The sequence below is a fragment of the Podarcis gaigeae genome (assembly GCF_964106915.1).
Source record: "Podarcis gaigeae genome assembly, chromosome: 6".
Classification (NCBI taxonomy): Eukaryota; Metazoa; Chordata; class Lepidosauria; order Squamata; family Lacertidae; genus Podarcis; species Podarcis gaigeae.
The window spans coordinates 42001661-42029058 of NC_139682.1; the positions used below are offsets into that span (position 1 = coordinate 42001661).

At 46.4% G+C, this 27398-nt stretch overlaps 1 protein-coding gene across 1 annotated transcript in view; it reads left to right on the forward strand.

Moving 5' to 3' along the window:
* The first annotated feature begins 7634 nt into the window (after window positions 1–7634).
* The window catches only part of PIK3C2B (phosphatidylinositol-4-phosphate 3-kinase catalytic subunit type 2 beta), a 90635-nt gene continuing 70871 nt past the window's right edge, over window positions 7635–27398 (forward strand). The window contains exon 1 of the mRNA XM_083745657.1: window positions 7635–7971. The gene's annotated coding sequence lies outside the window, so the exon portion shown is untranslated. The remainder of the gene's footprint in view (window positions 7972–27398) is intronic.

Here is a 27398-nt window from a genome sequence, read left to right on the forward strand (position 1 = left end):
GAAGATGGGAGTGTGCACAACGTCCTTAATGCTACTGAAATGACAAAAGTGTGAGGAACTGAAAGTAGATTGAGAAGCAGTGGAGGAAGTGCTGTGGCACCTGAGAGGCTGGCTGGCGGTGGCCTGCTTTTCCATAGCAATGGCCCACTTACTTTCAGATACAGTACAATGTAATATTAAAAGTGGAATCTGTATTTCGTGCATTTGTGTACCAGGAGTTAAATTCTGTAAATGCCTTGCGTTTGTTGTTGTTGTTTAGTTGTTTAGTCGTGTCCGACTCTTCGTGACCCCATGGACCAGAGCACGCCAGGCACTTCTGTCTTCCACTGCCTCCCGCAGTTTGGTCAGACTCATGCTGGTAGCTTCAAGAACACTGTCCAACCATCTCGTCCTCTGTCGTCCCCTTCTCCTTGTGCCCTCCATCTTTCCCAACATCAAGGTCTTTTCCAGGGAGTCTTCTCTTCTCATGAGATGGCCAAAGTATTGGAGCCTCAGCTTCACGATCTGTCCTTCCAGTGAGCACTCAGGGCTAATTTCCTTAAGAATGGATACGTTTGATCTTCTTGCAGTCCATGGGACTCTCAAGAGTCTCCTCCGGCACCATAATTCAAAAGCATCAATTCTTCGGCGATCAGCCTTCTTTATGGTCCAGCTCTCACTTCCATATATCACTACTGGGAAAACCATAGCATTAACTATACGGACCTTTGTTGGCAAAGTGACATTTGCAATTCACCAAAGCCAAGGTCCCAAGCACACTGAGCGGGGAGTTTCCTACCTTCTCTCCCTTGTGGAACCTGTATGCTTATAACAGTCCCATGACAGGCAGAAATCCAACCGGTATAGCTTTCCCTTGTATAGAAAACTTTGGTAATTATGTGGTATATAAATACCTTAAATGAAATGAATAAAAAGCTGCACTTGTTGAATTGCTGCTGCTGCGAGCACAGCCTCTCTAAGGAACGTCGGGAGAATGATTGCGTATGTTCTTGCACGTCTGTGATCAGTCAGAAATTGTTATTATTTTTTGAATTTATATACCGCCCTATACGCAGAGGTCTCAGGGCGGTTCACAGAACAAAATCAAAATACAAAATGTAAAACCACAAAATAAAATTAGTTTCAGCAATGAGCATGACTTCTAAGTATATCCTAAGTGTGGAGCCATTTACAATCGGAGGCCATATCCCATTTTGGGTAATTTTCTGAGGGCCACATGCCTCTGTTGGCAGGGACAAAACTGGGTGGAGCAGTGAATGTAGAAAGAGATATTATTGGAGTTGAAGGACACATTTCAGCCAGGCAAACACAAGTCTAGGAGGCTGTGAAGCAGGACCAGTGAGGAGTGGGCTTGGGTAGGGTCTAGAAACAGTTCTGACAGCCAGGTAGAGAGCCCTGGAAGGCTGATTTGGCCCCTGTTCTAAGCCAGGATGTTGTTAGCAGGGCTGTCGGCTTTTTATCCGGCAGGGCTCCTGTGCTTCTGAGAGCTGCCTGACATCCAGAAATGCAGTAGGTAAAGTCTTCCAAGTGTGCAGGAGCAATGATAGGAAAAAGCTTCACCTGGTCAATGACTGCGTGGAGACTTTGCCGTGGTGTTTGCGTAGGAGTGCGTTGGATAGTTTTGGTATTGCTTGTACTAAACTGCGACATTCCTTTTTTTTCCTTTTAGGTTTTGGAAGCTGAAACAAATCGCCATATGAAACAGAATCCGAAAAGCCAGCAAAAGGACTAAATGAATTTTGCTGCTATCCCAGCCCTTAACACATGTACTGGAAGCAAAGATCATTCAGAGAATTTTTCCTCACCAAGTTGAGATAATGTGCACTCAGAATTACATTAACATGTATGTGTTCAGGATGTAGAGGGTGTGTGTGTGTTTGTGTGTATAAAAGCTGTGTTCCTCTCAGCTCTACATCAAAGAAAGAGGCTGGGACAATTATTATGGATGTGCATTACCATGCGCTCATCACAGCCAGCCCATTTATTAGTTGTATCAGTGACAGCAACCTCAGCTGGCATGGCGTGAGATCAGCACAATAAATGGCCACTTAGTTACAAGCACACAGGGGCTCATTTTCTCTGTGTGCGTTGACATTTTCATTTTAATTAATCCATTTCTGGGACATAATCCCAAGCTGACAAGCCAGAGGTAAAGACTGTCTCTTGGCAGAAGTATTTTTTTGTTTTGTTTATTATATATCTATTCTTTGCCTAACCCAAGGAGCCCAGGGCAAATTCACACTTCTCCCTCTCCCCAAACACCATTTTATCATCATAACAATCCTGAGGAGTAGGCTGGACTGAAAGAGAGTGACTGACCCACTGAGCTTTAGGGATGAATGGAGAACTGAAACCCAGCTTCCCTAAGTACAATGCTTGAAACACAATATATTTGTTTTGTATTTTGTTTTGTTATTATTTTGCATTTCATTATTATAGAGTTTTGATTTTTCCTTGCTGTAAACTGACACTAGGGATGTTAACTGCAGACAACAGGGTATAAATTGGTTTTGTTGTTGTTAGGATTGTAGGAAGCTGCCCTATGTCAAATCACACCATTGGTCCATCTAGCTCAGTATTACTTACACTGATTGGCTGCAGCTCTCCAGGGTTTGGGGCAAGGGTCTCTCCCAGCCCAACTTGGCCAGGAATTGAACAGAGGATGATGATAGTTGTTACATTGATAAAACATCTAAGATGACTTCTTCATTATTCATTTTCCAGTGTCCTTAACATTCTTAGAGCAACTCCAGTCATTCATTACAAATTGTCGAAATGTGATATTTAAGCCATTAGTCAGAATAACCTTTACAATGTCCATAAGCCATTCACACTCTTCCATACTGGATTGGATCAAGAATGGCTACCAACAGTGTCTCCACCCACATCATTTAGCCCAGACACTGAAGTCCAGGACCTTATGTGGTTCCCTCACTGCGAGAAGTGAGGTTGCAGGGAACCAGGCAGAGGGCCTTCTCGGTAGCTGCGCCCGCCCTGTAGAATGCCCTCTCATCAGATGTCAAGAAAATAAACAACTATCTGACTTTTAGAAGACATCTGAAAGCAGCCCTGTTTAGGGAAGTTTTTAATATTTGAAGTTTTATTCTGTTTTTAGTCCTCTGTTGGGAGCCGCCCAATGGGCTCCCAGATGGGCAGGATATAAATATAATAATAATAATAATAATAATATCAGTGATCCTCAAACACATCCCTTCCCTACCACCCCAGAATATATCTTGACTGTGACCCAGATCAAAGTACAAATTCCTCTCATGATGATCAAGGGTTAGATATCGGTGGAGCTATTCCTTTGCCCCATACACACTCCAATCTTTTGCTCTGAGATTAATATTGTCGGGCTCAAAAATCCTGCTCTTTCATTTTCCTGACGATCTGCTTGCCCTTAAGCTTCGGATGAGGACACAAGTGAAGACTGCAAATGTAATCCTCTCAGTCGGGCTTGTTGAGAAATACGTCTTACAGAGTTCAGCAGAGGTGACCTCCCTAGGAAATATCCATAGGATTGCGATCTAGGTAATTTTCCACACTAACCCTTTTTTCTGGTATCGACAGCATCATTTGCTCACACATGAACCAGAGGCATCTATCCCAATCCAATGCACTCCCGTGTTTCGCCCATTCTTCTCCTGTTCTGGTGTTGGTGGTGGTTTGGTTGTCAGTTTCCTCCCTTCCAAGTGCTAGACCATCACGGTTTATCAAACAAACAACACAAGAACAGTACAAGGCTTTCAGGTGTGAACTGACTGATGCTGTTGACTCAGCTGGTTCGCAGGCCTTACTTGTGATATAGCTGGCGACAGTGTGGAACCCTGCCTGCCTCCCTTGTTTGGCAGCCTCACCACCAGAGCCGTCTTGCCCATTGGTCTTAGTGGTTTGTTGCACCAGGGCGCCGGCCTCTCAGGGGCGCCCTAGCGAGTGGGGGGGGGGGTTGCGTGGCTTTGCCAGCAGCCTCCCCTTTCCCTGCACGCCTGCCAGCTGTGCCACGCCAACTACAGTGGTACCTCGGGTTAAGTACTTAATTTGTTCTAGAGGTCCGTTCTTAACCTGAAACTGTTCTTAACCTGAAACACCACTTTAGCTAATGGGGCCTCCCGCTGCCGCTGCGCCGCCGGAGCACGATTTCTGTTCTCATCCTGAAGCAAAGTTCTTAACTTGAGGTACTATTTATGGGTTAGCGGAGTCTGTAACCTGAAGCGTATGTAACCCGAGGTACCACTGTATATGGCTGGCGGGTGTGCAGCTTCCTTCCCAAGGCTCCACAGGAGGAGAGCGATCACCACAGAGGCTTAGGATGGAAGCTGCACGCAGCTTCCCTCTCAAGCCTCTGCATCTGCTAAAGACGGGGTTGTTATCCTTCTCCTGCTTCCTGGCGCGCAGCTTTCCTGGCTTGCCTTCTCAGGCGCCCCTATGCCAGAGAACATGTCCGCCAGCACGTTTTCCTACTTGATTGCCGCTGCCACGCCGGGGATCGGGGCAGTGGGCGAGGCAGAGGACATTTTCCACTGCCCTCTCCCTTGTTTTGGAGTTGCCGGGGGGGGGGGGGCGCCGGAGGGATCTTCGTACCATGGCACCGGATATGCTTAAGACGGCCCTGCTCACCACTGTCCCTTCCTCTGCTCTTCAGTGAAATTGACAAGATGGGGGTGTGATGTTACCATATGAGAGTGCTGGAGGTGAAATAGTTAAACAGGTTACCCTATCAGAACCCAGGGGGGTGGAGTCAGGGGGACTATAAAACCAGCTTTGGGAGGGGCAAAGGGGTGTGTTTGTTGGGGAGTTCGTTGGGAGTTGGGTGGTTGGTTGGTTGGTTGGTTGGAGTGGGAGTGAATTGAGATACAGTTTGTGGATAGGTTGAGTTAGTGTAGCGAAATAGGCTGAGTCAGGAACAGTTAGGGGCTAGGCAGACAAGTAAATATCTGAGAGGTGGTTTAGTGAGTGAGAGCAGGTAGCAAAAGTTATAGGTCTGGATAGGCACCCCATTAATGTAATTGACTGATACTGTTTATGAAACCACACACTTATTAAACTGTAATAAATAAACAAAAGTTTCTGTTTCAATTTAATCCTGACTGGACTCAGTATTGTCGGAGGTAGGGCCTGGGTGGTGGCAGCGAGAAATAAAGTGGTGACACAGGGATCAATAGACAGTGAAACGTCCGGGAACCCTGTGTGATTGCCACAGGGTGGGGAGCCTTTCCTGTTCTTTACCTCAAAAAAGAAAGAAAAAACTCTGCTTGAGAACACACATGCACTTTGATGCAAATATAACCTAAAAGACCCCTATCCTTACAGCGATAAGGCAGGGAAAGGATGTGAATTATCAGAAAGGATGTGCAATGGGGCAGAAGCAGGCAGAGATAGGCAAGTTAGTTCCCACCAAGGTTCTGCAAAGTAACGCCGCTCTCCCCTGCACTGCCTATCTGGGGTTGCAACATTGCCTGCTTCTGTCCCTTTGCCCTTCCTTGTACTTGAAAATATTCATTTTTGTTAATGCGTGGGGTTATGTTCTGCTGCTGTGCACAATCGCCAAACAAAGTTAATGCTAATTTAGGGTTAGTTTCACATCAATAAACTTTCATTAATGCAAAACTAGCACTAACTCTGTTCTGTTCAGCGTGGCAGCTGCTGTCCTCTGGATGCACCCCCTAAATTTCTCTAAAGGCCAGTTGCCTGAGAGCATGAGCTGGAGAGAGTGATGTTGCACATGTGTCCTGGTTGTGGGCTTCCCATGGGTATCTGGTTGGCCACCTCCAGAACAGAAGGCCAGTTTACATAGGCATTTGGACGCATCCAGCAGAGCTCTTCACGTTCTTACCTCTTGTTTTGAGGAGGCTTGGCCATTTCAGGACCAAAGGTCAACTCCTTTTATCCATTTAAAGCCTGTGATCGAAAGAAGAGAAGCAAATGAATCTCAGCAGCAATATTTTTATTTGTTAAATTTGGCTGCTGAAATTAATAGGGTTATGGAACCAGAAGCAGATTTCTGTGTGTAATAGTAGGGCTTTTAAACTCGGGTACCAAAGAACATCATAAACCATTTGATGATGTCTGTTGCAGAGAGTAGGCTTATTATTGCATTATTTACTAGGTTTTGTTTGAAACATGTCAGTGTTGATAGTGCTCTAGCGCAAGTCACTCCCGTATCTGGGAAATGGCCAGCTTCATTCAACTCGGGTCTTGATGCAAACTAAAAAATCATCACCATTCTGATGAAGTGGGCTCAGGCCCACAAAAGCTTATGCCACAGTAAATATGTTTGTCTTCAGAGTACAATAGGGCTATCCCAACTACCTTCCAGAATTGTCATTTGGGGCCTCTCAATGTCTGTAAACATCTACCAGAAGCCTGTTTCGGAATCTTACTCTTCAAACTATTATAGGAAAAGGAAAATCTTCCATCCAACTTCTCGTTAACTAGGACCAATCATGTAATTACCATCAGCAAAAGGAAATACAACGGCCCAGTAATGAGAGGACTTGTTTAATGAGAATTGATTTGGATGTGTTGGCAAGGTTAGGCAATGCTGTGTTAAACAAATGTTACCTCTGACTTTCCAATCATTTTCCTTACTGCAAAATGTCCAAAGGTTTTTTGGTGGGTGGAGAAGTGGGCTTGTTTTGCAAGAGCTCCAAATCGACTTAAATTGTGCAACCTAAATTGAAGGTCCGTATAGTTAAAGCTATGGCTTTCCCAGGAGTGATGTGTGGAAGTGAGAGTTGGACCATAAAGAAGGCTGATCGCCAAAGAATTGATGCTTTTGAATCATGGTGCTGGAGGAGACTCTTGAGTCCCATGGACTGCAAGAAGATCAAACGTATCCATTCTGAAGGAAATCAGCCCTGAGTGCTCACTGGAAGGACAGATCGAGACTCCAATACTTTGGCCACCTCATGAGAAGAGAAGACTCTCTAGAAAAGACCCTGATGTTGGGAAAGATGGAGGGCACAAGGAGAAGGGGACAACAGAGGACGAGATGGTTGGATAGCATTCTCGAAGCTACCAGCATGTGTTTGACCAAACTGCGGGAGGCAGTGGAAGACAGGAGTGCCTGGCGTGCTCTGGTCCATGGGGTCACGAAGAGTCGGACACGACTAAATGACTAAACAACAACAACATATGACTGAATCCCACCCCAAAACAGTGAAATTTTGAAGCAATGAGATGAAGTCGCCGTTTTCTTTTTAAATATTTTGAGCTGCTGCTGGTCTCAACATGGCAACAGGACCTTCCACAAAACCCCTTGGATCGTTTCCCCAGCAGGAAACAGAAACATCTTAACCGTAATTTATTTTTGCATGCATGTATGCAAGAAATGCAGATATGGCGAGTCTTTGCCCGCTGCCTGGGGCCTGGCACCTTTCTTGGACTCGGAGACGAGCAGAGGAGCAAAGAACTTTGCCGTGTGAAATGCAAGGGGGCCTGTCGGTTCCCCCGCGCGCAATGCAGCATCAAACTCCAGCGGATGAGCTTCTGCAGAAAGGCGGACACGATCATATGCCTTCGGCTCCTCCACAAAAGTCCAGAAAGCAGCCGGAGCCCTTTTTAAAGCGCCAGGGTTCACGGCGGCCGTGCGCGAGGTCTCCAGGAGATGGCGCGCGCCTTTGCGGCGCCTCTCGTCTCCATTGTCTGGCTCGCTCGCATCGCCCGCCTCGCTTGGCTGTGCTGGGAATCTGCAGCTCGCCGCTTTCGCTCGCCAGCTCCCCTCCGAAGAAGAGACCCGTTCCCGGAGCTGCTGCTTGGATTTTAATGCCAGATGCACGAGGATTAGCAGATCGCCCCGAGGAGCTATCCTGGAATTACCACAGGAGGAGGCGGAGGAGGAGGAGGAAAGGGGGGAAAGGAAAAGGCATTGTGGAAGAGAGAGAGAGGAGAGGGAGGGAGGCGCGCAGGGAAAAGACGATCGCTTGGAAACGGCAGCAACAGACCAGGAAATCGCTGGGCAGACACCAGGTAAGCAGGGAGCAGGAGGAGGCGTTTGCGAAATGGACTTAGGGAGGCACCGGCAGAGAAGATGATGTGCGAGACGCAGGTTTGGAAACCAACCAGTTCTCCCTTTCGCAACATGGAAATCGGGGAGGGAGGAAGCTTGTGCAGGGAAGCTGCTTCCACTGCAGTCCCAGCCTTGGATGCAGTGCAGCAGGCGCAGCAAGCCTTGGCGAGCAGGTTGCGCGCATGGAGGCTGAGCCTAGCTTGCAGAGGAATGCTTCTGGAGCGGGATCCTGCTCAGTTCCTCCAATAATCTCTCCCCCAGTTGCAGCGATCTCTCTCTCTTAAAAGCTAAAGCTGGCTTTACTTTAATCTTTCCCTTTGGGTTGGCCTTTCTCTCCCCACCCGTATAGCTGGAACCACATGTGCTCGGATCTCCTTGCAAATTCCTGCTCGCTTTGCGTTCCTCCCTCTTACAAAGCGACGAGCTTTTGGGCAAAGCAAAAAGCGGGGAGAACGGACCGCAAAAGGGGCGCGGTGCCGGAGGGTTGGTGGGGCGGGGGGTCGTGTAAGAGGGATAAATCCAGTACCTCGGACATGGGCAGCAGAATCTCTCGTTCTGGGCAAACTTCCCCAAGCTGACGGGGCACGATGGATCTCTGACTTTTCTGAAAGTTGTAATACTACAATTCCTCTTCTTTCTCTTCCCCGCCCCCTAATAACTATCCGAGGAATGGACAAGAATTGCCCAAGCTTGAGCGAGAATACAAGGTTGGGCCTCTGTTCCGTTTATGTTGGTTGGTTTCTGCAAAATTCCTGGGATCAATAATAATAATAATAATAATAATAATCTATCCCTTGGGATAATCGATTCCAGGAGCCAGCAGCAATGTTAGCACCCTTATTCCTTTGTCTAGTATTATAATTATGACTACTGTCTGTGTCATGAATATGTATTTTTAAAGCCTGGCTCATGCATTTAGGAAAACGTAAGGAGCTTACGATTCCCGTGTGTAGACTGCTTTATATGTAATTTATAGGGTTCTTACTATAATCCTGGTTAAAGTGATGAGCGGGGGAGCAGAATCCTTAATTAGAGGGTCATCCCTGTTTTTCTTTTTAGGAATGCATGGAGGGGGGAAGAGCCACTGACCTACTAAGAAAAATAGTGGTGTGGGGATTTTTTTAAATCAGGCTTTGGGTTGTTTTTCCTTTGTGCCAACTGTGCTGTCAGTGTCCCTCCTCCGCCCAAGCAACATAAATGCTAAACATAAAATAAAAAGCAAATGATAAAACTGGATTTGGAAAAGTGGATGTGTTCAACCGTTTGGTGGGAAAGACCATGACCTTGCACTGAAATGGGCAATAGTAGAAAGCCATTTCTTTTACTTGTGATAAAAAGGAATCCACAAGTTATAAAATTGCACACCGATTGTAACTTTAGAAGCCTTGGACATTGAGACATGCTGCCTTCTCAGGTGCCAAACTGGAGCAATGTTTACATATGTGCTTCTTAGACTCTCCCTCCTTGTAGTGGCGATAGACAGGGATATGATCCCTTCACAGCAAAACAAGTTTGCTATGTGTTGATTTGATATTGGCTTAAAATGAATCAATGGCCACACTGCGATTGTGTTATAGTATGCCATATAGTTTCCTGCTTCGTAGGCCTTTTATGTCACAGGTACGCTTTCCTTTAAGCATAGATGTAATCCCACAAAATACAACGAGTCCATTCCTGACAGGGCTGTTGGAATAACTGGAAGCTTTGCTATTGATTTTCAGCAACCTTTAGAGAAAGCTAGTAGCGCTAGCATCCATGCATATATATATATATTCCATTTTAATGCCCACCAGCGGAGATTTATCTGCACTGAAATCTGATTGGCAAGGGAGGATGTCTAGCCCAGCTAGCAAGGCTGTCCTGGTCAGGGCTCATTAGCTGCATTACCATGGATTTGTGTGAAACAAAATACAGAGCGTGGTTGGGATCAGGCTGAACGTTTGCATGCGTTGTTCCCAGGAGGAAAGCTGAAATGCATTCCAAGGCCAGGATAGCAATCATTAAAGCTCCATGCCTTTGCGGATTCAGATGGAAAGATGTACAAATTATACATTGCTGGCACCCTAGAATGAAAACTGCTGCCAGTGTGTACAATAGTGAGCAAAAGGAACCAGTGGCCTGAAGGTGATGGAAAGTAGTTTTCTAAGTTCTTAAGAAATGAGCAGATCCAGAGTGCAGGGGGGCCACAAACCAGAGGAACAGACTCTTGCACCGGGGTGTTGTTTCAGGGGTTTTGTTGGGAGAGGGTTAGGGTTAGGGTTAGGGTCAGTATCTTTTTAGATTTCTGTGGAAAATGTTCAATTTGGTTGTTTACTTTTTGATGAGTTTTATTTATTGTTTATGACTACTTTTGTGATGTTTGTCATTATGCACATTTTTTTCATGTTGTAAGCCGCCTTGAGCATTTTAACTATAGAAAGGTGGCATACAAATAATAGAATGATGATAAACCACTTATATTCTGCATGGTGCAATGCAGTTAGCTGCTTTATATCAAGTCAGAATACTGATCCATCTCACGCAGTGTCGTCTGCACTAACTGGCAACGGTTCTCCAGGGTTTCAGGCAGAAGTCCTTTTTTCCAGCCTGACTGAAAGTCACCAGCAATTGAGCCTTCAAAGCTCTTCCACTGAGTTGTGTTCTGCTCATACTGCATTCGCGCTTTTGGGTACTTTGAGCGAGGGTTGTACCTCGATGGTGGAGCACATGCAAAAGGTTCCAGGTTGAAACCCCATCCTCTCCTGATTGGTCTAGGAAAGCTTGTCTGGAGTCCTTGGAGAACCCCTGGCAGTCAGTAGATAATACTGAGTTATACAGACTGGTGCTCTGTCTCTGTATGAGACAGATTCCCATGTGCTTAATCTGATGGCAGTGAAGGAGGTCCACAGCTGCTCCAGCTATAATTTGCCAAATAAGACCTACTTTAGATAACGTACGCAGGCAAATGCCATCCTTTCTTCCCCAGAGGAAAAGTGTCTGCTTGTGGTGTTTCTAGTACCTGCTCTAGCATCCTGTGAATCAAAGTGGGGTGCTCAGCATGACACAAGGAATGGCAGAAATGGAACATGAGTGAAAGAATGAAGCTAAGGATTTCTTAGTAGGGTAGGGTGGGATGGAACCTATGACCTAATTTTCCTAATGTAGGATATTTCCTCAGAAATATTACCCAGACATTGGACTCAGCGTAGGCTCTGGGAGGCACTGCCTGAGGGACGTTGCAAAGATTTACAATTCACTCATTTATAAAAAGTCAGAGGGAAGAGAAGGCATATGAAAGGGTAAAGCCCTGCTTCTCATGTGACGGCTGATATTCCACCTCTCTCTCTCCCACCCCCTGGCCTTGGGTGTCCTTATTTTCACTAGGCCTTATTCCCTGCAGCCTGAAAGTATGTTTGTGGCTGAATCAGGACCTGTGTTTGCAAAACACAGGAGTGTGTCACTTTAGGGCAGGACTTGACAACCCAGCCTTCTAGTGATTCAGAAAGTGAGTTGAGAGAGACTATGTGAAAGGTGCGTAACCTCCTGTCGTCTTGCTGCATTACCTCTCAAGGAAACTTACTTTGGCTCCATCATGCTGCCTGTTATGAATGTCATGCATTTAGGTCAGCCTTTTCCCTAACCTGTGGTGCCTCCGGATGTTCCAGGCCACATCTCCCATAATCCCCAACCACTGACCATGCTGGATGTGATTGATGGGAGCTGTAGTCTAAAACATCTAGAGGGCACCCAATTGGGGAAGGCAGGTTTAGGTGATGGTTGGAAGGATATACCTGCGCTGATGCAGCCAAGGAAGGCTACGCCAAGGAAAGATGGGCATTCCAGTTAGGATGTTGCCTTGGATTTGGAGCCAACAGACACAACTGTGACTTTGCACACTACAACTTGGGGACGCGGGTGGCGCTGTGGTTTAAACCACTGAGCCTCTTGGGCTTGCCGATCGGAAGGTCAGCAATTCGAATCTGCAACGGGGTGAGCTCCCGTTGCTCTGTCCCAGCTCTTGCCAACCTAGCAGTTTGAAAGCATGTCAAAGTGCAAGTAGATAAATAGGTACCAATCCAGCAGGAAGGTAAACTGCATTTCCGTGTACTGCTCTGGTTTTGCCAGAAGCAGCTTAGTCATGCTGACCACATGACCCAGAAAAACTGTCTGCGGACAAACGTCGGCTCCCTTGGCTAGTAAAGTGAGATGAGCGCCCCAACCCCAGAATCGTTCGCGACTGGACTTAACTGTCAGGGATCCTTTACCTTTGCCTTTTACTACAGCTCAGTACTATCTTAAACTTCCTATGAGGTCAGGGACAATCTGTTAGATGGTGGCCATGATCCTATACAGAAATCCAGTCACTCAGCATCCAGAGAGAGACTTGGGAATGGGAACTGAAGCACCGAAGTCCCTTAATTTCTGCAGGAAGATGATGTCTTAAATATCAGAAGTGTTTGAACATCTTAACGCAAAAGCCCTCCAGCACTTATCAGAGAAACTGGGATACAGAGCTGCTGATAGCCATGCCCTGATGCAGTCACACCTCCTCTAGGTTATAACAGGTAACATTTACATGTATTCAAATGTGCCTGTTCTTTTGCCTCTTGATAGTTAAGAACCAGATTTTCAGGATTGTGCAGAAGGTGGAACATATGTACTCAGCTGGGGAAAATGCTTGTTATTTCAGTGTGTATAATTTTGTACAAAACCAGAGTTTGGTGGTCATTGCCAAGCAGCTGGGTGCCTAATCTTGGACTCCTCTGCAAACCTGCCCCCTTTTCTGTCTTTGTCCCAGAGGTGCAGCTGCATGCGTCTGCCGCGTGTACATTGATATGCACAGCTGGTCAGTTCTGCAGAACTGAAACTTCTGCATCGGAAACAAAAGGTTGTGCTGAATTTGACTGTTAGGCGTGGCTTCAGGAAGTGCTGCACCAGGTAGCATAGTTGCAGAGAGATAGCTGTGCAGAGCAGCAAACCTTGCAGGGATATTTGCTTAGCTCAACACTACTGACATAGATGAGTCAACGTCCGTCACACCTCAGAACTTCCAGGCCTGGTGGCGATACTTGCCAGTTGCACAGAGCAAGCAGGTTTCAAAGCAAATGGAAACTGCACAGTATGTGGGAAATTATGCAGTAGATGCTGGCAAGATGTGTACCTTTGTTAGGTATCTGTTCTGCTTTCTACAGGCATGTAAGACTGAAAGGGTGCAACGTGGGGGTGGGAGCGAGCCGTCTAGAGCCATCCCCGTCATGCTAATGAAACTGAGCATGAGGCTTAGCCAGGCCTTGCTCCTCAAATATAGTATAACTTTACCCTGACAGATGGGCAAAAGCAACCTCGTCAGAATGACAGTTCTATCAATGACCCCTCACTTTCCCTTTTTAACGGTTCGGTGTGCTCACTTTGAAGCCCTTTCAAGGTAGAAATCAGGCATTCCGTGGATGTCACATAATAATAATAATAATAATAATAATAATAATAATAATAATAATAATTTCTACCCCGCCTATTTGGCTGGGTTTCCCCAGCCACTCTGGGCAGCTTCCAACAAAATATTAAAAAATACATTAAAACATCAGTCATTAAAAACTTCCCTGAACAGAGCTGCCTTAAGATGTCTTATGAATGTCAGGTAGTTGTTTATCTCTTTGACATCTGATGGGAGGATGTTCCACAGGGCAGGTGCCACTACCAAGAAGGCCCTCTGCCTGGTTCCCTGTAACTTTGCTTCTCGCAGTGAGGGAACCACCAGAAGGACCTCGGAGCTGGACCTCAGTGTCCAGGCAAAAAGATGGGGGTGAAGACGCTCCTTCAGGTATACTGGGCCAAGGCCGTTTAAGGCTTTAAAGGTCAGCACCAACATTTTGAATTGTGCTTGGAAACGTACTGGGAGCCAATGTAGGTCTTTCAAGACCTGTGTTATGTGGTCTCGGGGGCCGCCTCCCATCACCAGTCTAGCTGCCGCATTCTGGATTAGTTGCAGTTTCCGGTTCACGTTCAAAGTTAGCCCCACGTTTTGTTGTATTGTTTGAAAATCGCAATAAATATCTTTATAAAAGAAAAAAACAAAGTTAGCCCCACGTAGAGCGTGTTGCAGTAGTCCAAGCAGGAGATAACTAGAGCATGCCCAACTCTGTCGAGACAGTCCATGGGCAGGTAGGGTCTCAGCCTGTGTACATGTAAACAGATGGCATAATATTTTGTTGGGAGCTGCCCAGAGTGGCTGAGGCAACTCAGTCAGATGGGCAGCATATAAATAATAATAAATAATGAAATTATGGAGTCAGACTGTAGGCACCGCACCATAGTAAGAAAAGAAAACTATATATTTCACAACTATGACCAGTTCTGTTCAATTAAAGGAAAGATCACTGAAACACAGCACCAAGATGGGGTCGAAATGACATTTCTCCTCCTTTTAGTAAATTGCACCTGTTCATCTGATAGGTATATACTGGGGAATGATGTGTTCAGAGAATTCAGGCAGCTGCATAGGATCATCTGGTTATAAAGTGAAGAGGAAAGACCAGTGATGTGAACCTCCATTCGTGCTATTAAACATGATCAATCTACTGCCTTAGTTACATGCCAGTTTTGGCCTTTGTGGAGATAAAGGAGCACAATAGTTCAGTTTAAGGACCAGCAAATCGGTGGCCATATATGATGATGCCAATAGTTCATGATATCCTTCCTCCTGATTGCCTCCTGGCAGTGCTGGTGATCCATTTATTTATTTATTGCATTTACATCCTACCTTTTCCTCCAAGGAGTTCAAAGTGGCATACATGCTTCTCCCACTTCTCATTTGATCCCTACAGCAACTTTGTCAGGATGGTTGGGCTGAGAGGCCATGACTGGCCCAAGGTCACACAGTGAGTTTCATCATGGCTGAATGGGAATTTGAACCCTGTTCTCCCAGGTCCTAGTCTGACACTCTAACCACTATGCCATGCTGGTTCTCAAGGAGGAAAAGAAGAGCATATACTACACAGCACACAAGCTCTACTTCTTTGGTTTGCATGCCATATTCACAGGGCCGTCATAAGCATATCTGGTGCCGTGGTGCAAAGATCCCTCCACCCCCCCCCCTGTTTCCTAGAGTTGTCGACCTTTTTTAAGGGGGGGAACCCCCAAAGTTGTTGACCTTTTTTAGGAAAGGTTCCCCATAGTTGTTGGCCTTTTTTTTTTTTTTTTTTTTAGGGAGCTGACACCACACTTACACAAAATAGAAGAAAATCTAATGAAGTCCTCAGTTCCAAAGCCAGACTCGTTCAAGACTCAGCAGTTCTTCTAATTCATCCTCATGATTCAAATCACCACATATCAAAAAGTTAAAGCAACCACCAGTTTGTTCTTCTTTAAATAAAGACACAGAGAATGAAGTTCCTGGCCAATTTGTGTTTTAAGTACAAAGCTGACGTTTTCAAATATTGTGGGTGGGTGGATGTAAAGCAGTGACATCCTGAACCTAAAAAGGACCCAAAACTTGGGCCACAAAAGCTGCAGCTCTAACTGCACTTACCTGAGAGTAAGCCCTGCTGAATCTAATAGGATCTCAAAACCCGCCCCCGTCTTTAAAGGACTTTTTGTTGGTGTGTGTTTGTTTTTAACCACTAACTGCATGGAGAGCACACTCTCGAATCCAAACTTGCCTCCAAACTGAGTCCTAATGGTAGTGCACCCCCCAGCTTTCCCCTCCCACTGCCCCAAATCTGAATGAATCCCTCCTCCACCTTTTTCCTCAACGGAAGGGGCAGGGGGTGATGTTCTTGGCACCCCTCCTCCTCCTTCCCACCCCCTGATCTGGGCAGCTCGAGGTTCGCTTGCCACGTGGGCTTCCTAAGCAGTCCCGCTACTGCCGCGGGGCGGACAGGAGGAAGGGGGGCGCTACGTAGCTTTGCGCACCGCTGACGCTGCCTCCTCTCCCAGGCAGGAAGTGAGAGAGCGCGGCTGGCCGTAGGAAGATCCGCTGCCGCCGCCATCCAGCATGCCCTCGCAACTGTTACCGGTCGGTCCCGGACTCTCGCTGCTAGGCGCCCCTGATGGGTGGGCGCCGTGGCGTAGGGCACCACTAACCCTAATGGGTAAGATGGCCCTGCATATTCAGATACCATGCGCATGTATATTCTTTTCTGGCAGCCTGTTCCTCAGCGTAGCAGCAAATGCTGCCCCTGGAAAGAATTCCTCATAACACCTACACACCCTCCAACTGTTGTTCTGGTACAAGTGAAAACACACACAATGTTTTACACAGTATCCAGAAGGGCAGCCATGGGGAGGCTTGCAGCAGCGAAAGGGCAAACAGTGCCAATTCGTGCTGGAGACTTGCTGGTGCATTGTGGCAAGAGCTGATTTGGTGGGCAGCAGCCTGACCAGGTCCATGGAGGAGATGTATTGTTTTACACAAATCTTAGTAATGGAGTAGAAAGCAAAAAAAGGTATGACCTAATCATGGGGGGGGGGGGGACTATTTGGGGATTGGATGTGGCCCAGACTGGATGTAGCTGAACATTTTTATCCAAACAGTAAAGTAATGATAGGTTGGCCACTTAGGCATTGCCCAAAAGGAGGAATTGCCTTACCAAAAACAGGGCAAAAGATGGCACAGAGTTGCACAGAATGCACTAAGGCAGTGTTTTCCAAACTTGCGTCTCCAAGCTGCTTTTGCACTACAATTCCCATCAGCCCTGACCACTGGTCCTGCTAGCTAGGGATGATGGGAGTTGTAGTGCAGAACAGCTGGAAACCCTGCACTGAGGTATGATCATAGGCATGCATATTTATGCATGAAATAATTGCTATTATTTAAATATATCTTACCATAGTGAGGAGGAGGGTGACCTGCAGGCCTGCTCAGTCAGCTGACTAGGTGCTCCCTGTTGATGGGCAACTGCTCTGCCTTCATATGGATTTTTTTTTTTTTAACTGGATGTGAGCTAGATTTCCCATCAAACATAGACAGGCTTTGAGTGGAGAATTGTTCTTTTTAAAGTAGGACACGTGGCCACTCTGGGCTGAGAGCTAATTCTCGCGATTAGCTTTATCCACGACTCACATATGGAAAACAGCAGGCAAGAGATGTTAAGTGGCCTTGTCCAAATCTATGGTGGAATAAGGGAACTCAAACCTGCAGTGGAGCTTGAACCCAGGACCTGTGGAGTTCAGCCTGTGTGCTGCTACTGAGTCTCCAGAGAAAAGCTTGTGAAAAGGCTTGACCTTTATAAACACCAACAAGAACTTGCTGATGGTAAGAGCTGTTTGACAGTGGACTCTCCTTCCTTGGAGGTTTTTAAGAAGAGGTTGGATGGCTGTCTGTCATGTATGATCTAGTTCAGATTCCTGCATTTCAGGGGGTTGGACTAGATGACCCCTGGGGTATCTTCCAGTTCTACAGTTCTGTGATTCTAGGAGCTTTTTTGAGACAGGGGTCTGCCTCTTTGGCCTGAGCAGCAGAGGGACACGTCCCAGATCTGTGCAGCCTCATTTGCATATTATGTAAATTGCTTGCTAATTATGCAAATCAAGCATCTTAATTGGGTACGTTCTACCAATTGCTTTGTGTTTGCTCCTGGCTCGAAACTTCCACAAAATTTGGGGGGGAAGAGATCGGGCCGCTTGCTCCATGCCAGGAGAGAAGAGTGGCCTTTCTCATCTGTTCCGCCTGCCTTTCTTCTCTGAGTCTAAGAGTGCAGCAAAGGCAAATTCTTCTGAATGGGCTGCAGCTTAAAAGCTCTGCACATGCCAATGAGGACCAGAATAATGCGGTATTTCTGCAGTGAAATGCTGCACTGAAACTGCAGCAGGTACACCCGGAAGGGGCATGAAATAACCGCCCCACTGGACTGTATGGCTGCTGGAAACAAATGGCCCATGAGAAACAAGCCAAATTTATCAAGACAATTCAGCCTCCTCATTTCACTTCCTGGGCGAGAATGAACCTGACTTAGTTAAGCTCTTGATATAGTTGGAATTAAGTCATATCATGACTGAAGTGTCCAATTGATTTCAACTTACTCAGTCTAGATGTAATGTTTTCCTGGAGCTGTGAGGGACTGGAAATTTGCCCTTGCAAGGCGAGGAGCTAGATGTTCTGGGGAACCATGTCTACCCTGGTCTGAAATCAGTGAGTTATTTCAGAATCAGGCCAAGCTGTAGGCCTCAGCTGGCAGGTGAACAAATTAACAAGAAAGCAGGGAAGGTCAAAGGTCAAAACTAGCCTACCTTGCAATTAATTCCAGGACTTTGGTAGGCCCAGAGCATTTTGGGGGCAGGGTTGCTGTGCCTGGAGCATGAGGAGGGGGTTGGTTCACAGATTGGTGAGCCAGGATTTTTGAGACGCTGCTTCTGACCTTGCTGTCTCACATCATCATTTGAATCGGAAGCCCGATGGTGGTTTTGCCAAGCTGATGTGCTTCCATCTACAATAAGGGTGAGTCGTAGCTAGATTGCAAGCCCCTGGTTGAACCTCTGACCTTGTTGGGCCAAGCCTGCCTGACTTTCTCATTGCTTAGCAAGTAGCTGCCCTGCAAGAGGAGTCACATGTACTGTCTCCCAGTCTTGTTTCTGGGCCCAGTTCAAAGTGTGTCTCCCCCCCCCCCCCCCATTGTACCTTTCCACATCTTGAGATATTCTTCAGGGGACCTCCTCTAAATGCCTCTGCCAAGTGAAGTTAGGCAGATGTTTATCATAGGGTGGGTATTCTTGGTGGTAGCACCCCAGGGAAGCTGGCCAGGCACCTTCTTGAAGCTTGTTTTGGCCCCAGGTGAAAGCTTTACTTCATTCTCCCAAACTCTGTAAAATTGCAATTTTAATGTTTGGAAACACTTTGTATATTCCTCTCCCTGGTTGAAAATATCTATGCTGCAAAATGTTAATTTATGAGAGTCTGTTTTATCATTATATTTCTGACAATCCTAGTGAGTAGCCTTATAAATATGTAAGTGGAAATAAAATTGAATGGAGGACTGAAGTTGAACAATGGTAGGAATGGAGAAAGGGCTCCATTAGGGTTTTTTTTTAAAAAAAAAAAAGGTGGGGGGTGTAGGAATGAGAGGATCTCACAATTATGTTGAAATTAGAAACAGCCATGGAGTGCTGGTTTTGATTGGAACAGTGCTTACCCACCAAATTTTTTCCAATGAAAATAGGGACATTTATAATTATAATATAATAACTTTTACCTCGCCCATGTGACTGAGTTGCCCCAGCTACTCTGGGTGGCTTCCAACATATATAAAAACATAATTAAACATTAAAAATTAAAAATGACCCTATACAGTGGGGAGAGACTTAATTCCTTCACCTGTGCCATTTTCCCCAAAGTAAATTGTGTTCTTAGCTCTACTTGGGGTTGGTGGAAAGTACCTAACTGTATCATACCTTACAAGGGACTCCTGAGTTCAGGAGATGAGTGCAAAAAAGGCATCACCTTCTTTCCTTGGAACTTCTTAAGCAGAAGTTGGATGGTCCATTTGTCATGAATACTTCAGTAGAGATTCCTGTATTGCAGGGGGTTGGCCTGGATGATCCTCAGAGTCTCTTCCAGCTCAACAGTTTTGTGATTCTATTCTTCTGGCCAATTAGAAAAAATGAACAAACCACACAATAGCTCTTCTTCATTTTCAGTTACACGTTATTCTTAATACAGTGGTGCCTTTGGTTAAGTACTTAATTCGTTCCAGAGGTTTGTTCTTAACTGTTCTTAACCTGAAGCACTACTTTAGCTAATGGGGCCTCCTGCTGCCGCTGCACGATTTCTGTTCTCATCCTGAAGCAAAGTTCTTAACTCGAAGTACTATTTATGTAAATTATGTAACCCGATGTACCACTGTAGTGAGTTCCCACCATGGCTAGAATGCTGAAAGGTAAGAAGATGACTTATTCCCTATGAGTCAGGAAAAAGCATGCAGCCTGCACGTTTCCCCTAACATCTCTGTCACTCTTTTCTTCTACATTTTTAAAATGAAAATTAAGAATTGGGGCCAACCAGTGGCCTCAGCAAGTGGGGAACCCTTGGTCCACATGCTTATTTAGGCACACGAGGTCTCCCCATTTGGCCCACAAAGTTGTTTCTGCCAAGCCACACCCACCTGCCCTACAGCTGACCTCTCATGATGTTAGGTGAGGATCGGGTAGCAGTGGGGCTTGCACAAATGGGGCTTTGCAGCCCTTACAAACCATCTGATTGGTGGTGCCTGCAAAGCCTCTTGGAGGCTTTAAGCACAAGGCATTCTGCACACACCTACAAGGCACGCTTAGAACCTGGGCAAAATCTGCCTATCAGCAGGATAACTCTCTTTAACTTGCTTCTCCCCCAACCATTGCTTGCCTTTCTTCCCCATCCCACCGGACCTTCCTTTGCTCTGCTCAGCCTTTCTTCATCCCTTGAACCAGCAGCAGCCACTGACACAGATCCTGAGTTCCCTGTAGAGGGGGGCAGAAGAATGCAGGCAGAAAGCCTGTGTGGTGATCTGGGAAGTGAGGGAAGAGTTAATGGAAGAATTGCAATAGAAGCTGCAAAAGCTGGCACTTTTTACCTTCCAATTCCCTCTTCTCCCCATTATTGGAGGAAGCAAAACTACAGCTGTCTCCTCTTTGCAGGCATAACCTTCATCTCTCCTGTTTGGATAACCTTGGGTGTGCTCTGTTTCGATGACCTTGGGAGCATGATGGGTCAAACATTAGCAACTGCCTCTGAATTATCGTTTTTCTGCACATCACACCGGGAACCTCAGTGCACCCCTCTCTTCAGGGCGAGGAATCTCTGCTACATCCCCCCACCCCGTCCCCCGCTCCCCATCTCAGCTGCCAGCAAAGCCATCTTCACACACTGCTGTTCTTGCTGCCTAATTTGGGGGTGGGGGGTGGGGAGGGTGGCGGGCTCTGCTCAGAATTCCCACGGACTTTAGCACAATCTTTCTGCTTGACTTCCCTTGTCTGTCCCCAGAGCTGAGCAGGTGGTGCTCAGCTGCTGCAAACACAAGAGCACGGGCCGCAGGCTGTTCGCATTTGGGCTGGCGCAAGCCCTAAAGTGTGCAGACGCACATGTCCCTCGTACCAGATGGGTTGCCTTCCCCACCCCTCCAGCTCTCCTTTCATGTTCCGCCTCTTTGCGCGAGGTTTCCTGCAGTTGTAAGCAGAAAGCTGGGAGGGCAAGGTTAGCTGGGATGCTTCCCTTTCTGATTTTCCTGCTCTTTCTGGGTGTGCTAGTTCTTTCTCTGCACCTGTCCAGTACCCTCCTATAATCCAAAGTAAAATATGTGATTTATGCATTGCTTGTAACAGAGCAGATGGAGCTAGTAAGGTTTTTAATCAAGACCTGATGGAAAAGAGAAGGTGGCAAATCGACTGTTTTCTCTGTTGCGGGACTAACGCTCTGCATAGCATGGGGTAAGAAGCCTTTTCATATGAGGGCTGCATTCCTTTCTGTGTAACCTGCCAAGAGCGGTACGGTGCAAACGTGGGCAGAGCAGCAAATGCAAATTTTCCCTTTGGACCAACAGTTCAGTTTCTGCACACCCACCCATGCCCACCTCTATTTGAGAAGTTTCTAAGAGAGAATCTACTACAGAGGTTGGCAGTTTTCTTAAGCTGCGGGCCAGTCCATTGTCCCTCAGACCTTGTGGCGGTCCAGAGAAGCGTCACGGGGGGGGGGGGCTGGAAGAAGAGGTGAGGGGGGCAAGTAGTCCTCCTCCCCAGCCCCAGCTCCAGCTGCTGTGCTTACCTTCCCAGGGGCTGGCTCTGGAGAAGGACTGCTTAAAATGGCGCTCAGCCAGCTCAGCGCAGCCCTCTTCCTCCTCTAGGCAGGGCAGGGAGAAGCCAGGAGGAGGGAGGAGGCACCGCTTGTTGGGGGGGGATGGAATGGTGCAGAGAAAAAAAAGGCACAGCCCTAATGAACAGAATCCCCACGCCAATCCACAGACAGTCTGCGGTCCGGATCCTGAAGGCAATTGGACCCGATCCGGCTTGCGGGCCTTGGTTTGCCGACCCCTGATCTAGTACATCTGGAGGTGGCCTGAAAAGCTTTTGAAACGGATGTGTAAGCAAGAGGAAGACGTGGCTTTTGATTTGGCAGTGTCTCCTGGTTCAGGGGGCCTGGCTAACAAAGAAATGGGATTGCATTTTGAACGGTACTAAGAATGTGGGCATCTGCATAATGCCAGGCCACAAATCTAGAGGTTTTCCTAAACTTTGAAAAAACTGTTGGCCACCTGCGTGGAGGATGGCACACTGATGCGCTGTCATAGGAAGTGGCCTTATACAGAGTCAGACCATTGGTCCACTCAACTTGGTGTTGTGCATCTTGCTGGCAGGAGCTGGTGGGAATTGTTGAAAACAACTGGAGGGCAGCAGGTTGGCCAAAGCTGGTCTACTTGAACAGTTACAGAATCTCAGGTAGAGGTCTTTCCAGTTACCTGCTACTGAATCCTTTAAACTGGCAATGCAGGGTTGCATACAATCGATGTGTTGTGCCACTGAGTTCCCATTGCTCCCTGAAAGTTTACAGGGGATAATCTGTGGCCTCAGTTCATATAGGGATCTTGACATCTGCAGAGTACTGTGCACAAGCTCTAAAGGGATTGCTCGTGTCTCATATCATTGACTGTCCACTGTATGGGCACCGTGAAGCAGTACAGCAAATGGCTTCCAGCTTCCAGCTCTTGGCCATTGTCCCACCCCACTTTCTTTCTTGTTTCCTGTTTTCCCTGTTAGGTTGTTTCTGTAACTCACTCATTAGAGAGGGCAAATCCAGGTCTGCCAGTGACTCTGCCAAATCTGACTCCCCAACCAAGACGTACAAGGCTTGTGTTTGTTGCATTCACATTTTTAATTTTGGAGTTGGGCCCTTTTACGCTTAAACTATATTGGGAGGCACTGTTGCTGCAACTGCCTGTGACACATAGAATTGTAGAGTTGGAAGGGACCCTGAGGTTCATCTAGTCCCATACAGAGATTGAACCTACAACCTTGGTATTATCAGCACCATGCTAACCGACTGAGCTATGATGATCACATGATCTGCAGCCAGTGTGGTGTAGTGGTTAGGAGCGGTAGTCTCCTAATCTGGGGAACCGGGTTCGCGTCTCCGCTCCTCCACATGCAGCTGCTGGGTGACCTTGGGCCAGTCACACTTTGAAGTCTCTCAGCCCCACTCACCTCACAAAGTGTTTGTTGTGGGGGAGGAAGGGAAAGGAGATTGTTAGCCGCTTTGAGACTCCTGAAGGGGAGTGAAAGGCGGGATATCAAATCCAAACTCTTCTTCTTCTTCTATGGAGAGGCATATCTCAGCAATGAATTACCATTACTTGTATCTGTATTTCAACTATACCAAGTGTGATTGGCAAACTGACAAACTCTACTCCAAGGTTTGTTTGTGTTTATTGTTCTTCTGCAGGAAAACCAATAAAACACATTTTAAAAAACAACAGTAGCAGCAACTTGGGAGAATCCCTAAAAGGGTTTCCTGCAAAAGATCCGCAGTCACAAGGGCAGCAGCTCTAATTTGTTTTGCTTTGGAAGGACCTTCAAAATCTTGTCTGTTCCTTTGTAGCTCTGTTCAACAGGCTGTAAACAAAGATACTAGCCCAAACCAGACACTGCGGTTGCTTGTAATATGCTTTCCCCCTCCATGAGAAGTGTTGTGTTGCACTTTGCTATCATGCCACATTGACAGGTACCATAACTGGGAATGCAATTAAGCATAAGTTGAAAGAATTTGAATAAGTTGTACACACACATGCACAAATACAAATTTCTGAAGAAAATTGTGTGTTTCTGAAGAAAAAGTGTGTATCTGAAGAAGTGTGCATGCACACGAAAGCTCATACCAAGAACTAACTTAGTTGGTCTTTAAGGTGCTACTGGAAGGATTTTTGTTTTGTTTTGACTATGGCAGACCAACACGGCTACCCATCTGTAACAACAAATTTCTTTGTTAACCTTTGGCATACTTCTTCCCAGCTTCAGCATCAAATAACTAGATTTTTATTCTAAGCAATGAAGCTGCTTAGTTACTGAGAGTGTGCTAAGGCCATCAATATTACCTACTCAACTTGCCTCGTGCACTCTAGGTCAACAAACACTCTGAGATTTAAGATATGTTCCTGCCTGCCCAGTGATCAGTTGGAGCCCTGCTCAGTCTTTCCTAACTAAATTTTCTGAGTGTTCTATAGATGTTTCCTGGCCATCTTCAATTTCACAACAACATAGATTGGAAACATTTTTAGGTTGAAATTTGGATTCTCAGGAAACAAGTCTGCAGCATATTCTGTATATAATATTGAGTGGAATGCATATACATTTGAGATCACTCAAATGTCAGGCAGTTTTAAAAGAAATAAAATACGAAGGTCTGGTAATCTTGTGCCCATTCTTTGGAGAATGGGGTCTTCTCAGAAAGACAGATCTGTGAAATGCTGTAAAACAGAAGACAAGCCCAGTGCAATTCTTTAAAAGAAGCACATCACCAGTTCATTTCTTGGCACAAGGCAAGCAGGTCTAGAAGATGTCAGGGGGATAATAATACTGTTAATTTGTAAGGAAGCAAAACGTGTTTGTCTTGGCTCTTCATTTTTTAAGGATTGAATCTGCCTTCTTTATTAATAGTATCTCATGAGGGTTTCCAGCTGGAATATCCAGCAGGATCCTTATCTAACTCACTTCAATTGGAAGGGGAATGAGTCTTATTAGCGAGGGAAGAACAGACAACAACGAGAGAAGACCTTAAAAAGAAAAGTCTTCTGGACTCTCATCTTATTTACCAGCAAAGGCCTGTGGCTGGCTGTTCTCTGAGATTGTAGGTACAATTTTATATACTGTTTAATTTCAAACATTTCTAAGCTGTGTGCAATCATCTCTAGGTGGTGCAAGGTAAGAAAATACTTCTTTAGTTTCTGGGTCGTTTCGCATGATGCTTGTAGAAGCTGCAGCTCTTTCTATAGGGAGACCTACCACAGAGAACAGGAGTCAGTTGGCACCCAGGAGCAGCTGGCATCTTGCCACAGCTTTATCAAGCAGATAAGCACAGAGGTAGAATGCTAGGCCTATGCAGGGAGAGTCATCAGATAAACCCGTAATAAGAGGCTGCTGCAATTGAAGGCTGAAGGGCAGCCAAAAAGCCACCACACTGGCCTTTCATGTGGTTTCTCATTCGCGTTTGATCCTCCTCGGTTGCCCACACACACACAATGCTTACTCCCTTCCTCAGGACTCAAATCTCTGCTCTCTTAAAGAGAGCAGATATTTCTCCCACCACATACTGTCAGATTGGGCTGCAGTTTTTGTCTTCCTTGTGTTTCTCAGGAGATGCATGAATGAAATCCGTTCCTTTCCATCTGGTGCCTGTACTGATTGGCAGTGGCCCTGTGAGGTCTCAGGCCTGAACCGGAGGTGCCCAAAGACTGAACATGGGACTATGCGCATACAAACCATATGCTCTGCTACTTCAAAGGTGGAGATTTGGTACCGATTTGCATGTGTAGAAATTTAGAATCAGAATTGTACAGCTGGAAGGAACCCCAAGGGTCATCTAGTCATCTAGTCCAGCTGCCTGCACAGGCAGGGAAAAAGGCAATTCTTCAGATATTCTAGCTTCAAGCCATAAAGGGCTTTAAAGGTCAAATCCAGCACTAATAGTTGTTGTGGTTTGTTACTTTATTTATAGCCCATGCTGGGTGGCTTACAATGAGAGGTGGAGGCTCACTGCTAATATAGGCACAAGTAGCTTTGCTGATAACATGTCAGAAAGTGTGCTTTTTAGTGACATGGTAGCTCTATGCATGTTAGAAAATAACTGGGAATTATCCCTTTGGACATGCACTTATATAGGCCTGGGTTGAAGCGCTGCAGATGCATCTATGGCTGTTCCTGATCCACATGGTGCACCTTACTTGAGTCGGTGTTAATCTGCCTACTGAAAGTTTGCATGGAGCAGGGACAGGGAACCCTCCTTATCACTGGCATAGATGACATTCCAAGATGAGCCGGGAAGATGAGCAGCTATTGTTGCTGGCATTTGTCTGTCTCAGGAGACAATGGAGTACGACTTTGGGAGTGAAGTTAAACTGTTGGAAGGCTGCAGCCCTGGCTGTGTCTGTAGAGACATGTTTTGTTGCAGCTGGGGCAGATGAAGGTGTCCAGATGTAATGCTGCAGATGCGCCATAGTGTTTCCTTTCTCTGTACTCCTCCCTGGTCACAGCTGTGGATGCACAACCTGACTGTCTGGCCCCAGGCGTTGCAGTCACCCGGAAGGAGGAGATGCAGTGAGTTACCTATCTTCCATTTAGCATCTTCCATTTAGCATTTGCTCTGTAAGCTTCCGTTTATTAGAAGAAGAGTTGGAGTAGCAAAGGGAGAGTTAACTCATAGCAGACATGCTGTGTGTCATGCCTCTTCCTCGCTAGGAGCCATAGGAGCACAAAGGGGACCCAATGCATAGAACACAATCATGTTGTGCGGATGCCTGATTATCGTCTTCCAAAGCAACTACTCGATTCCAAACTTAAAAATGGAAAGGGTAATGCTGGTGGTCAACAAAAAGACTTGTCTCAAGGCAAATTTTTAAAAATGTAGTATAAACACCAACAATTGGGAAACACTTGCCTGTGAGCGCTCCAGTTGGAGAACAGCCTTTACCAAAGGTGTCATGGGCTTTGAAAACACTTGAACTCAGGACGCAAGGGAGAAACGTGCTAAGAGGAAGGCACGCTTGGCAAATTCACACCATGATCAACTCCGCCCGGAAACCAATGTCCCCACTGTGGAAGGACATGTGGATCCAGAATTGGCCTCCACAGTCACTTACAGACTCATTGTTAAAACTGTGTTTATGGAAGACATTCTTACTCGGCTGCAAGTGATTGCCAAAGAAGAAGAGGAGGAGGAGCCAATAAAACATTTGAGGGGGCTGGGACACACATATTCCCAAAGTTGACGAGCATTGCCATTCAAATGGTGTGCATGCACCATGTCTTGTGATCGATTATGTAGGGTGGTGCTTACCTGCCGCCCCCCATGTTAATCATGTTGGCATCCCTGCTAGGAACAAGCAGAGCTGCCTTATACCAAGTCAGACCATTCATCTGTCTATCTCACTATTATCTTCCACTGACTGCCAGCAGCTCTCCATGCTTTCGGACAATGAGGTTTCCCCAGCCTTACCTGGAGATTCCAGGGATTAAACCTGGGACCTTTTGCATGCAAAGGATGTGCCTTACCACTGGGCTACAGCCCCCACTCTGTTTCCACGCTCTGTTTGTTTCAGCATTCACATATTTTCAGAACTCAGACACACCCAGTAACAGCTCTCTCTTCACATGCTCTTTTGGAGAGGGCAGCACGAATGAAGCAGTCAGGGTCAGGCTCGGCAGACCCTCTGCAGCGACAAAAGCACAAGAATGCTGC